The sequence below is a fragment of the Chionomys nivalis genome, chromosome 2, assembly GCF_950005125.1.
Source record: "Chionomys nivalis chromosome 2, mChiNiv1.1, whole genome shotgun sequence".
Lineage (NCBI taxonomy): Eukaryota > Metazoa > Chordata > Mammalia > Rodentia > Cricetidae > Chionomys > Chionomys nivalis.
Window position 1 is genome coordinate 39,849,216 of NC_080087.1, and position 12,796 is coordinate 39,862,011.

Sequence of the window (12,796 nt, forward strand, 5' to 3'; positions counted from 1 at the left end):
CATCCCTTTATTTGATTCTAGGAAATAGTTTGGTTTTCAATATTATTTAAAAAATAGTTCAATACTACAGAGTGGGACAGCATCAATTTGACAAAATTGTCTGAAAGAATTTGTGCTGTTGAGTTTAAATATTGGAATCTATTGAAAAGCTATGATAGATTAATGGATAAGATATCTCTTCAGGAAGTTAATATGCACACAGTCAAAATTATTTCCAAGGATGAGACATTATCTTTACTGAACAACTGTCATATCTTGGAATCCTCAGTGAGGGCATTAGAACAGAACACTGGACAGGATATTCAGACTTTACAAAAGGCAGCAGTAAAAAGACATGAAAATACTGAGGAATTTATTGAAATTGATGAGCATGGAATTTAGCCTCATCAGTACATAACAGACCATGGGATGACATCAACAGAGTTTCAAACACATATCTGGTAATTTCCTAGGAAAGACCATCTGGCCCAAAGTATGCTAGGTAATCAAAGATTATGCCTGGGAATCAATACATCTGAGAAATCTAAAAGAAAACAAGCAATAGTTAATTATGGGCAACATTCAGCATTTGTCAGGGAAATGGTGAAAACATGGGCTTCAAGCACTAAGGCTACTCCATACGATGGGCTTCAATTAATCTCAGCAGTTCTAGAAAATGGACTTCCACTGCTTTGGAAGTGTTATTGGAGAGAAGAGACAAAAATTTTAGAGCAATAGAGGAATGCTAAAGGATTCGAGACTTCCCAAGATCAAATTCTTGGCAAGGGTAATTACTCTGATCCTCAGGAACAGGCTTGCTACACAACAAACACACCTTGTCCCTATGTAGCACAGCAGCTTTAAGTGCTTGGGACAGGATTCAGCAACTAGAAAAGAGAACTGAGTTATATATTAGGGTTAAACAGGGCCAGAGAGAACACTTTACTGATTTCTTACAAAGATTAACTAAGGCTGTACAATTAGGAGTGACAGACCCTGAAACTAGATGTGTACTAATTGAATCCTTGGCTTTTGAAAAGGCCAGCTTAGAATGTAAGAAGATCCTTGGGCCTTTAAAGGTCATATTAGCACCCATAGATGAATGGATCTTGCATACAATTGATGTCGAAACATTTGACTATAGTACTGAAGCTTGGGTAAGAGAAGAGATTTCCAACAGAGAAGAGACACCAAAATGCCAAATGTTTTAATTGTGGAAGGGACTGTAGACAAGGAATTCCTAGAAATAATGTCTCATCTAGGAATGACAAGAATAGGAGGACTCAGCATTCTTGCATATGTAGGAGGTATGGCAAACTGATGTCAAACAAGGTCCAATCATTCCCAGTCACTGTGGAGAACATGTCTAAATTAATCTAGTACATGCTGTAAAAAAACATACTATTTTGGATGATGGAATAGACATGGAGGATGAGTCAAAAACTCCATAGGAAACAAGAAACATTTATTTTGGCAGACTTCTATAAGTGATCAAAGACCAAAGCTAAGAGTGCATATAAATGAGGGATATAGTAATTGAGGGATTATTAGACACAGGTGGGGATGTGACTATCATTACTCCAGGATCTTGGTATCCAGAGTGGCCTCCTTAAGAGGCAGATATTCAATTACTAGGAATTGGAACACTATCTCAAGTAAAACAAAATATGAAGTGGGTTGAATGCATAGGGCCAGAATGACAGAAAGAAAAGCTGAGGCCATATGTAGCCAATATTGCAGTGAATTTATGGGTCATGACCTGTTGCAGCAATGGAATACCCAGGTTAACATTCCTACAGTCACAAAAACTCAGGTTTCTGGGAAGGATCTTATAAGATATTATAAACAAATGTCACCAGCCATTCAGGCCGTACAAGAACACAAAGCAACTAGCAAGCCTTCAGAGGTATAAAATTGGCCTTGCTTTTAAAATGGTTAACTGAGAAACCTATGTGGGTTAAGCAATGGCCTTTAACAGAAGACAAACTGTAAGCTTTAAAACAACTGATACAGGAGCAACTAGATGCTCACCATATTGAAGAATTCTCCTGCATTTGTTATTAAAAAGAAATCGGGAAAATGGATAATGGTGACAGACTGTCAACAATGTTATACCACCTATGGGCCTTCTACAGTCTAGAATTCTCTATTACCTTCTGCCTTCTCTATTACCAAAAGGATGGCCTCTTATAGTTATTGATTTAAAGGATTGCTTCTTTGTTATACCTTTATAAGAAAAGGGTAGAGAAAAATTTACCTTCACAGTGCCTACTTATAATAATTTTCAGCCTACTGAGAGATACCAATGGACTATCCTCCCATAGGGAATGTTCAATAGTCCTACCCTGTGCCAATGTTTGGAAATCAGCCATTGGAATAATATGTAAGCAGTTTTTTTCCTAAGTCTATAATTTACATTACATGACATTTTGTTATCCAACTCGAATACAGATACTTCAGAACGAATGTTTGAAGAAGTAAAGTTTTGCCTAAATGGGGATTACAAAGTGTTCCTAAAATATACAATAAGGAGATTTTGCCAATTACCTAGGGTACAAAATAGGTTTACAGAAAATTAGACACACAAGGCACAAATTAGGAGAGACTGATTTTGGATTCTTAATGACTTTCAAAGATGCTTAGGAGATATTTCCAGTCTATGACTGGCTCTTGGGTTCTGAAAATATTCCTGCCTCTGAAAATTGTCTGTCAGTTACTCTAGGCCTTAGCTAAAGTTGGTTGCTCCAACATTGCAAATGAGAATTTGGGTGATTGCTCAGGCAACCAGTTGGCTCTGTCATCTACTGCACATTTTGGAAGCTGCTTGATTGCACTTCCTGAATTCTCAAGTAATATTATAGCCCTTCTCAGGCCTGCATTGGAGTTGAAGATAGGCAGTCCTAGAATACTAGTTACTGTCTTCTTATAATCTAGCCAAGCCATTTCCAATACAATACTTAGACTCCTTAGGATAGAATGTTTGTCAAAACACTGGGATATGTTCCTTGCTTAATATTGTTTATGCTGGTTATAATTCTAATCTTATACTTGATATCTGCTCCAAGTGTATATAGTTTTGTATTGGGTTTAGAACTCTCTTATTTAAACAAAAGGGGAGGTGCTGTGGGAGCTCCTTCAGCTCCTTCAGCTCCTTCAGCTCCTTTAGCCAATAGCCTTTGGTCAAGAGTGTCTAAGACTCTGCTGGAGGACCTGAGTTTAGTTTCTAGTACTCACCTCAAGCAACTCTCAATCACCTATCATTGAAACACCAGGAAATCTAACACCCTCTTCTCAGTTCTGCTAGGATCTTCATTCATGAGCATGTACCCACACACAGACATGTACATACACACTAAAAAAGATAATAAAAAACTTTAAAAAGGCAAACTGCTTCTTGAATGAGGATACAATGAGACCAGCTGCTTCAGCCTCCCTTTGCTGTGACTTTTCTGTTATGGTAAACTGCAACTTCAAACTGAGCTGCAATTAAACTGCTCCTTCCTTATGTATGCATCTTTTCTGGGGTTTTTATCATGCCAGCAGAAAAAGCAAATGAGATGTTCTAGTATCATGCCCAGAAAACACATGTTGTCACTGAAATAATAGCATTTTATTTATCAAGCCCCAAAGTATAGTTTTCTCAGCAACACATAAAAATATTGTATGTTTTGTGGTTGAATGAAAGAAACAAAAATATTTGTCAACAACAACAAAAAAATAATCAAAAAAGTTTTAAATGCTCACTAAGTTGACACATACCAACACATCTTGAAAAAAATGTCAGCATGAATTGATAATAGGCTTATAGAAGCTTGAACAATTTTGATATTAAAAAAACAAAAACAAAAACCAAAGAAATAAACAAAAATAAAACAACAGCAACAAAACAAAGAAGCATGGCTTGCTCACCGACTTCTGTACATCTTCTATTTTATGATGTGGAATTAGTTACTGTTGTCACTGCAGAGATAGAACCAAGGGAAAAAAAGCAACTTAAGAGAAGGCTCACAGTTCTAATTTCAGTTCATCATGACAGAAAAGCCATGCCAGGGTCCACAGTTCAGCAATGTGCAGTGCAGGCTCCTTATATGGCAGAGAAGATGGAAAAAGAAGCCAGGCCAAGCTCTTACTCCCAAGACCTATTACTACTGAACATTTTTATTCCTATTTTCTCCTTTTTCCTATTTTTGATCATTATTCTGTTGCTCAGATGCATTTTAGGAATCTGCTTTTGTTTATCTTACCATTAAAAAGATCTTTTAAGATCCAGCCTTACATGAAAATACATGTCATTTCTTCATGGTGTGTGTGTGTGTGTCTGTGTGCACTTGTGAGTGTAAATTCAGTTTGCTAGTGTTTTACTCTGAACATTGATATGTCAATTTATGAGAGACACTGATCAATCTTTCCTCTTTTTATACTGTCTTTCATTTTTAGCAGTAAGATCTTACTGGGCTCAGACTTTGATATTTTTTTCTCCTTTTCTATTTTTCTCTAAGAGATTATTATATAGAGTTTAACAATAATTGTTTGGGAGAATTTCCAGTAAAACCAACCTGAAGCTGAGGATTTTTTTCAAGACTTTAAACTATGGATTCACTTTCTCTTAGATTTATCAGCTAAATCAAACCACCCAGTTCACATGTGGTTTTGAAAAGACTCAATCCATCATATCTAATTCTTTTATACAATGTTCCTTTCAGGTGATCATTAAAATGACTGAAGAATCTATAGAAATTTGCCTGTTATTTAATTTTATTGCTGATTAGTTCCCCATTTCCCTTTTCCAGCTCTGCTCTCTTTTTGCAGTGCTGTAGGTTGTATTACAGCCGCACACATGCTAAGCAAATGTTCTACCACTGAATTGTATCCCTGACCTTTCTTTCTCATCTAAATGTGTCATTTTTATTACAAGTTGATCAATTTTATTTGTCTTTCTAGATAATAACTCTTTTGCCTTTATTTTGTTCCTGTCATTTTCATTTATACCTGCTCTGACCTTCTCTATTCTCTTGTGTTTGTTTTGTGTCTATTTTTGTGATTTTTCCCAGTTCTTTTTATTGGAAGCTCAGATAACTAATTTGATAATTCTGTCCTTTTCTAATGAAAGCATTTGAAGTTTTAAACGTACCTGCTAGTACTACTTTAATGGCACTGCACAAATTTCCATTTGTTTTCTTTCCATGTAGTTCAGTTCTACTTCTGATAAATATTTTCCCTAAGACTTCCTCTTTTTTGCTAGATTGACTATATAGGGCTTTTAAATTAAATTAACTCTTTAACCATTTCAAGCATGCAGGTATACAATGCACTGCAGATAGTTTCCCGATCCCTGTTAATTTATCTTACTGTCCCCTGCAGACCCCACTTATCCTCCTTCTGTTTCCCTCCCTTTTCATGTGTCCATGTAAGTAGTCACAGCTGCCTTGTGACTGTAACTATAATGACCATGACAGATACAGATGATAGCATTTCTGTAAGTACCCTACTTTCTCTAAGTTTCTACTTCCTCTTCCACAAGGCTCCCTAGGCCTTTTAAGGAGTGATGCTAATATTCCATTTAGGGCTGAGTACACAACAGTTACTCAGTTCTCTGTACTGGACCAGTTAGGAATCACTGCTTCAACTGTCATGACAAAAAGAGGTTCTCTTCAACACTGAGATGAGTACTAATCTAGAATAGAAATATAAATATATAGAAGGCAGTTTAAATACCTGTTTATTTAGTAATACACTGGTACTATATTCCCACTAGGACCTGTGGCATCCCAACCATAGGTATTTTTTTAATCAGGGGTATAATATCAAGCATGTATTCTCTCTCATGGAATTGGACTCAATTCCAATTAAAACATTGTAGGTTTTCTCTAAGACATCCAAACCACTTTGCGATGATCAGTATATACTCCATGATAAGTATTATAGGATTCATAGTCCACAACTGGGAAAAACCTTGATAACCTTTGTCCCTTAACAGCTACATAGCACTTTCCAGTGTTATGAACATATACCTATATGACACATACCATTATTATTAGTAATATAATCCAGTACTATGAACATATACCTATATGACAGGTACGAAGCTTCTGGCTCAGTTCCAGCTCAATTTCTCCTTAACATTCTCCTTAACTAATGGCTTACTTAGAAGATGATCACCTGAACTTTAAATATTTTATAGACTTACTGTTATCTTTCAGTTATTGATTTCTAATTTGAGTTCAATATGGTCAGAGAATGCATTCATTCAATATGATTTCAACCACTTTAAAACTGTTGAAGTTAGCTTTATTCCTTGGTATATGGCCTTTTCCTGAACTACGTGACCTGGCAAGAGCGTAGAGTACAAGACTAAACAGGAATGGTAAAAGTAATCCTCATGTTTTAAAAAGATGTATTCTGCTTTTGTTTATGTGGACTGTGGTGTGTGTGTGTGTGTGTGTGTTTACTCAATTTGGGAAATAACCAGGCCAGCTTAAAGATAAACAAATGGTGTAGGAGTTCCTTCTGTTTGTCTGTTGCTTTCATTGTTTAATGAATAAAGAAACTGCCTTGGCTTAGTTGAAAAAGCAGAACTTAGGTAAGCAGAGAAAACAGAAATGAATGCTGGGAAGAAGGGCAGAGAGAGAGAGAAGCCATGGATCCTCTGCCTGTGATTGATGCCAGTTAGAATCTCTAGTAAGCCACATAGCAATACACAGATTAATGGAGATGGGTTAAACTAATATGTAGAGTTAGACAATAAGAAGTTAGAGCTAATGGCCAAGCAGTGTTTTAATTAGTACAGTTTCTGTGTGGTTATTTTGGGTGTAAGCTATCTGGGTGGCCAGGACAAACAAGGGACCCTCTCCATGTAACATTTGGTGGCCCAAGGTGGCCAACTAATTCCACATAAAACCTAAGAGGTGTTAAAAAGGAATCCTAGACAAAAAAAATACAGAGTTTAAAACAGCTTCTTACTGTTTTTTGGCAGGAGGATAATCAAGGGACCCATCAGAGAAGACAATAGAGTCATAAACCAGGGAGACTTATTAAACCATCCTACGAACCATCCTTGTCATGATTCAAGCAGCTTTTGTCTCTGTCTTAACCTCTCTCTAAGCTTTGCCATATTGTCTCTCACCAGCCCAGTGTGGTCTGCATAGAAACAACATTCCTCTTTGAGTGCCGCACATAACCCTCCCTCTTGCAAAAACAACATGTCTAGCCCCCTCCTGTTTTGTAGGACTACCTCTGAGAGGGAGGTTAATAACTTTTCAAGTGCGCTAACCGATTCTTCCAGTGCCTTGATATCAGTATGCAGGGCTGCCTGAAGTTGTCTAAATTGGCTGGTCTCCATAATCTAGGACTAAGGGGTTGCATCTACCTTCTGGGGTGGCGCCCTGGACATTGGTAGCGGTAGCGATATCATAGCAGGGGCCACAATCTTTTCCCCTGCAAGTCCAGGGTCCCCTTCCCGAGTACCCAGGCGTGGTTCCTTGTCTGAGCGTGATTAGATCACAGGTGGAGGAGGGTTTCCAGTAAGCCTTCCCCGTCGTTTTGCAACCCCATTGGGCACAGTAACCGTCCCCCGGCCCTCCACATCCCTTTTGTGTGTTTTGTCCTAGACAAACATAGAAGTCTTTGTTCCTGGTCCCATGTCGCCCCCCCCCCCACCGGGATGGCAGCCATATCCCGGGAATGTCGCCATCCCCAGTCTTAGTAGGGCCCATATAACATCCAAGGGCCCCACGGGTAAGCCTTATCTTTAAGGGGTTTCGAGTGCGTTGGGCTCTCCATGCTGGGGTCGCGGTGGGCTCCACTTTTTCAGCCGTATGGGCGGCCTTAACATGTGAGGCGTGGATCCAGGATGCGATGCCGTCAACCTTTAGTGCCGTTGGGGGTCAGAAGGACAGTGTAAGGGCCTTTCCACCGAGGTTCCAAGTTTTTGGTCTGGTGTCTATGGACCCAAACAGTATCTCCTATCTGGAAGGGATGCAGTACCACCGGCTGGTTCAGTTGGTCTCGGTGAGCAGCGGCGAGTGGCTTCCAAACCTCTCTCTGCACGATCTGTAGACACCTGTAAATGAGCCTCCAGAGAAGGACTGTTAGCAAAATCGGCAATGTTTGAATTAAAGAAATTTATAAATGGGAGAGGAGCCCCATATAGGATTTCAAAAGGAGTCAGTCCATGAGGCCCCAGAGTGTTGTGGGCCCTGTACAGGGCCAGTGGTAAGAGGAACACCCAGTCTCTAGTGCCAGTTGCAAGCGTTAATTTGGATAAGGTCTCCTTAATTGTTCTATTCATGCGTTCTACCTGTCCTGAACTTTGGGGTCTATACGCACAATGTAATTTCCATTCGACCCCTAGGAGTTTGGCCACCAACTGACTTACCTGGGAGACGAAGGCGGGCCCGTTATCGGTGCCAAGACTTGAGGCATTCCGTACCTGGGAAATATTTCTTCCAGAAACTGGTGTCATTTTTAAAGGCCAGGAAATCAAAAAGAAGGTGAAACGCTGCAACAAAGAAGGTCAACGCTAAGAGATATAAGTTGGTGTCTACAAAAATTCCCTTCACTTCATCTGCGTCTTTTTCTGAAAACCCGAACTGCTGCAAGGAGTACACGGCATCCTGTATGTGAATCCAGAAGTGCAGCCGCCCCAGTGAGATCTTGTCATAGGACACAGTGAGTGGCAGCTCAGTGGTGGAGCAGTTTATCACCATCAGGTCTTTAATCCGGTTGCTCAGCTGGTCAATGAACAGAATGGGGAGGTAGTGCACTGTCTTTCCAAGCTGAATCATCTTGAAGCACATCTGCAGGCATGGAGGACCCATCAAAGACAAAGTCATCCACCATCACATTCAGGGTCAGCCTGGGTCGCCAGTGAGAAACGGGTTCATCCAGGGCATTAGACGGCTTCTTCTCTGCTTCTATCTGCTGCTGTGTGGCAGACTCCCCTGTGAGCAGGTTAATTTCTTCTGGTTTGGGGATCATGTAGGTAGTCAGAGGACTAATCAGGTGTACCTGTTTCCCATCGTGCCAGGGCAGAATCCCAGCATGAGTAGGAAAATATATGCGTACAGCATCCCATTGTTTCTTGTTTTCTTTGGTACAGAAACATTAACTGTCTTTTCAAATTTAGACTCCACATCAAAGTCTTCCACGTTCAAGACCAGGTCCACATTGTTCTCTGCACCAAGGCTGGACCGTGTGGTGGTGTAAACATTTAGCTGCAGTCCTTTGTGCAATGTGGAGTTGGTGAAGATCTTTTCCCATTCTATAGGCTGCCATTTTATCTTCTTGGCTGTGTCCTTTGCCTTACAGAAGCTTCTCAGTTTCAGCAGGTCCCATTTATTAATTATTGCTTTCAGTGTCTGTGTTGCCAGTGTTATATTTAGGAAGTAGTTTACTGTACCATGTGTTCAAGGCTACTTCCCATTTTCTCTTCAGTGCAGTTCAGAGTTTTGTGCATGGGGAAGTACGAGGAAGACATGAATCTACTTACATTCTTCTACATTTTGACATTCACTTGTTTGATAGGGAACATGGGAGCAAGCAAGCAGATATGGTGTTGTAGTAATAGCTGAGCGCTTGCATCTGATCCCCAAGAATGTGGTGTAAAAAGAAAAAACACTGGGAATGGCATGGAATTTTGAAACATGAAAGTCCACACCCAGTGACACATCTTCAACAAGGCCATGTATCCTAATCCTTCTCAAATAGTTCCACCAAGAGGTTGTCAAGTATTCAAATATATGAAACTATGGAGGTTATGCTACATAATTTTTATGACAACTTGATACAAACTAGTCATTTGAGAGGAAGAAGCCTCAATTAAAAACATGCCTCCACAGCTTATAGGGCATTTTCTTAAATTAGTGATTGATGGGGTAGAGGCACAGCCCATCATAGCTGATGCTCTCACTGGGCTAGTAGTTCTGGGGTTCTATAAGAAAGCAGAATGAGCAAGTCATGGGGAACAAACCAGTAAGCATCGCATCTCCACGGCCTCTGCAACAGCTCCTGCCTCCATGTTCCTGCCCTATTTCAATTCCTGTCCTGACTTCAACAGTGGTTTGGAAGTGTTAGCTGAAATAACATTTTTTTCCCAAAGTTTCTTTGGTCATGGTATTTTAACATAGTAAAAGTAACCCAAAACTAAGACAAAGGCCATCCTCATTCAGACCATTATATTGGGTTAGCCTGTCTTAGAGCTAAATTAACATAGGTTCTAGCCTTTTTTTCATAGGTTCTAGTCTTTTATGACCACAGGGAAGAGACATTTGTGTATGGGATGGGGATAAGGAGTTACATTTTTTTAACATCACACAATCCATGTGGTTCACCATACTATACATGTATTTTTTTCCAGAATACAGGGAAACTGAGCAAGTGAGATTACATACCTAGGTGGCCAATAACCTTGGTAGATTCTTTTTCTTTTCTTCTTTTTTTCCCTGGAAACTACATATATCCAGTTTTATCTAGAAGAATTCTGATTGGAGAATGGCTTCTTAGTAATTATTAATTTTGCTTCTCACTCTCAAAGTAACTGGTTTGAACAATAAAGTATATGCCACTTCTATAAGCATCCTACGCTCCCAGAGGACTCTTTGTTGATTAAAGAAAGAAAAAGAAGTATTTTAAAACCAAAACACAGAAACCAAAGGAAATTGTAGTCAAGACTACTGATGGAAGTTTTATTGATAGTTGATAGGAGTCTAGCCCAGAAGTCACATGTGATAGTGACATGTTTCCCAGGTCTAAGATCCTACCACCTGTACCTAAGAAAAAAATGAAACACACATATCTAAAGACTTTAGGGCAATGAGGGAGGAGCTGGTTGTTTCAACAATTAATGAATAAATAAATTAATAAATGAATAATAAAATTTCTACAAAATGATTTCAGACCAAAGCATAAAGAAATTTTAAGCCAGGCAGTAGTGGCATGCACCTTTAATTCCAGGACTTGGGAGATAGAAGATGAATTTTTGTGTTTGAGCCCATTCTGGTTTACAGAGTAAGTTCCAGGACAGCCAAGGCTACAAAGAGAAACCCTGTCTCAAAAAACAAACAAACAAACAAACAAACAAAAACACAGAAACTGTGAATCTATAGAAAAATTGAGAGTCGTTATACAGATTTTCTACTACATAATTAAGCTTATTGTGTAATTTTGAAAGTACTGTTTGATAATTATAATTAGAGTCAAAATCTCTCAACTCAGAAATCCTCTGCAAAAAGGTAATAGAGAGGAAGTACTGATTTTTAATTATCATTGAACTAGAATGTAATATTAGATAATCCACTGACCAATCCCAAAGATAGAAAGGGTTCTCACACTTCATAATTATCATACAAAAACAAGCCAATGCAGATATTTCAAGTGAACTATTACTCAGGAAATGGAACATGATAGCACTGTTTGTCACACACAATTCATCTTTAGCTCTATCTGGTAACTGAGAGACATTCCTTCTACCAAATGACCTTATTTGGGGAGGAGGGAATTTTATGGTTTTAGAATAGCAGGCAGTTTTGCAGTTTAGAGGCACATAAACCGTGAGGATAGACGCCTATCCTCCCACAGGAGCTGGGGGTGGGGTGGCTACCAACCAGTCTCATGTTTGTGTTTCAAAGAGATGGTTCCAAGGATCTGGAAGAAACTCACCATGGCTGAAAGACCTGTTTACTTTTCAGAAGATTTATATGAATCTGTAAAGACAAGGGAAAGTACTTACAATTATAAGCCTTCTAAAGTAACTGTTCTGATAAGAAGAATGGAGAGCTATTCCCTTAATTTCGACAGTAATAATTAAGCCTTTTATTTTATTTGTTCTTACAAAATCTACAGAAATGTTAGAGGGCTTGCTACTGTCTTTTCTCAGTGTCCTATTTACATTTTGCTTTATTTCTTTATATATTACATTTCATTTTTTTGTTTTTAGCTTTTACAGTACATTCGAAATATATCTGGCTTTTGTTAACCCATTTATAAACGTGGATAATGATAGAGTTTTAATTGAAACATTATGTCTCATTTCCTACTCTACATATCCTAATAACTGATTTGTTTCCTATTTTTAGTTATTTATTTATTTTTACTAATGAGATATCACCAGGACAGGAATTGTGAACAAACTAAAAATTAGCAATTTAAAGCTCTTACTAGATATCATGAATTACTTTGCCTTACTTTTGTAAATCTCCGTGATTGCTAGGCAGTTGTGTTGTCAGAATCCTGCTCTGGCCTCCCTTTAGCTCCAGGTCCTTATGACCACTAACAAATTAATCTGGAAGAGGTATAGGTGTAGCTCATAAGACAGGCATGGATAATTAAAAAACAACTTAAGGTCCTCTCGAAGGTCAAACTGGCCAGTAGTCAAAGGAGTCACAGCTGAGGAAAATGTTCTCATGAAACGAGAGTGGACAATGACAGAGACCATTGTGTCAACCAGCATGCTGTAGGCTATGCATTATCTCTTAAAGACAGAGGCAGGTGGATCTCTGTGAGTTCGAGGCCAGCCTGGTCTACAAAGGGAGTTCCAGGACAGGCTCCAAAGCTACAGAGAAACCCTGTCTCATAAAACCAAAAAAAAAAAAAAAAAAAAAAAATAGAAGAGCCAGCTCTTCCCACAGCTCTAAATCTTATCATACGGACCTGTCCAAGTGACTGATGCACTCATTTAGATTTCTTCTTGTGTGAAAAGAGAGCGGCATTTATAGAAGATCTCCATGTTTCTATCAGGACAAGATATATAACTCAGATATTTCTCTCTGTCTCTGTCTCTCTATCTCTGTCTCTCTCCCCCTCTCTGTGTGCCCCCCCCCTC

The 12,796-nt window shown here is 38.9% G+C and overlaps 1 pseudogene; it reads right to left on the minus strand.

Annotated features, from left to right (window-relative positions):
• Window positions 1–8,375: 8,375 nt before the first annotated feature.
• LOC130867594 (lipid scramblase CLPTM1L-like) lies at window positions 8,376–11,637 on the minus strand (annotated as a pseudogene).
• Window positions 11,638–12,796: the final 1,159 nt, after the last annotated feature.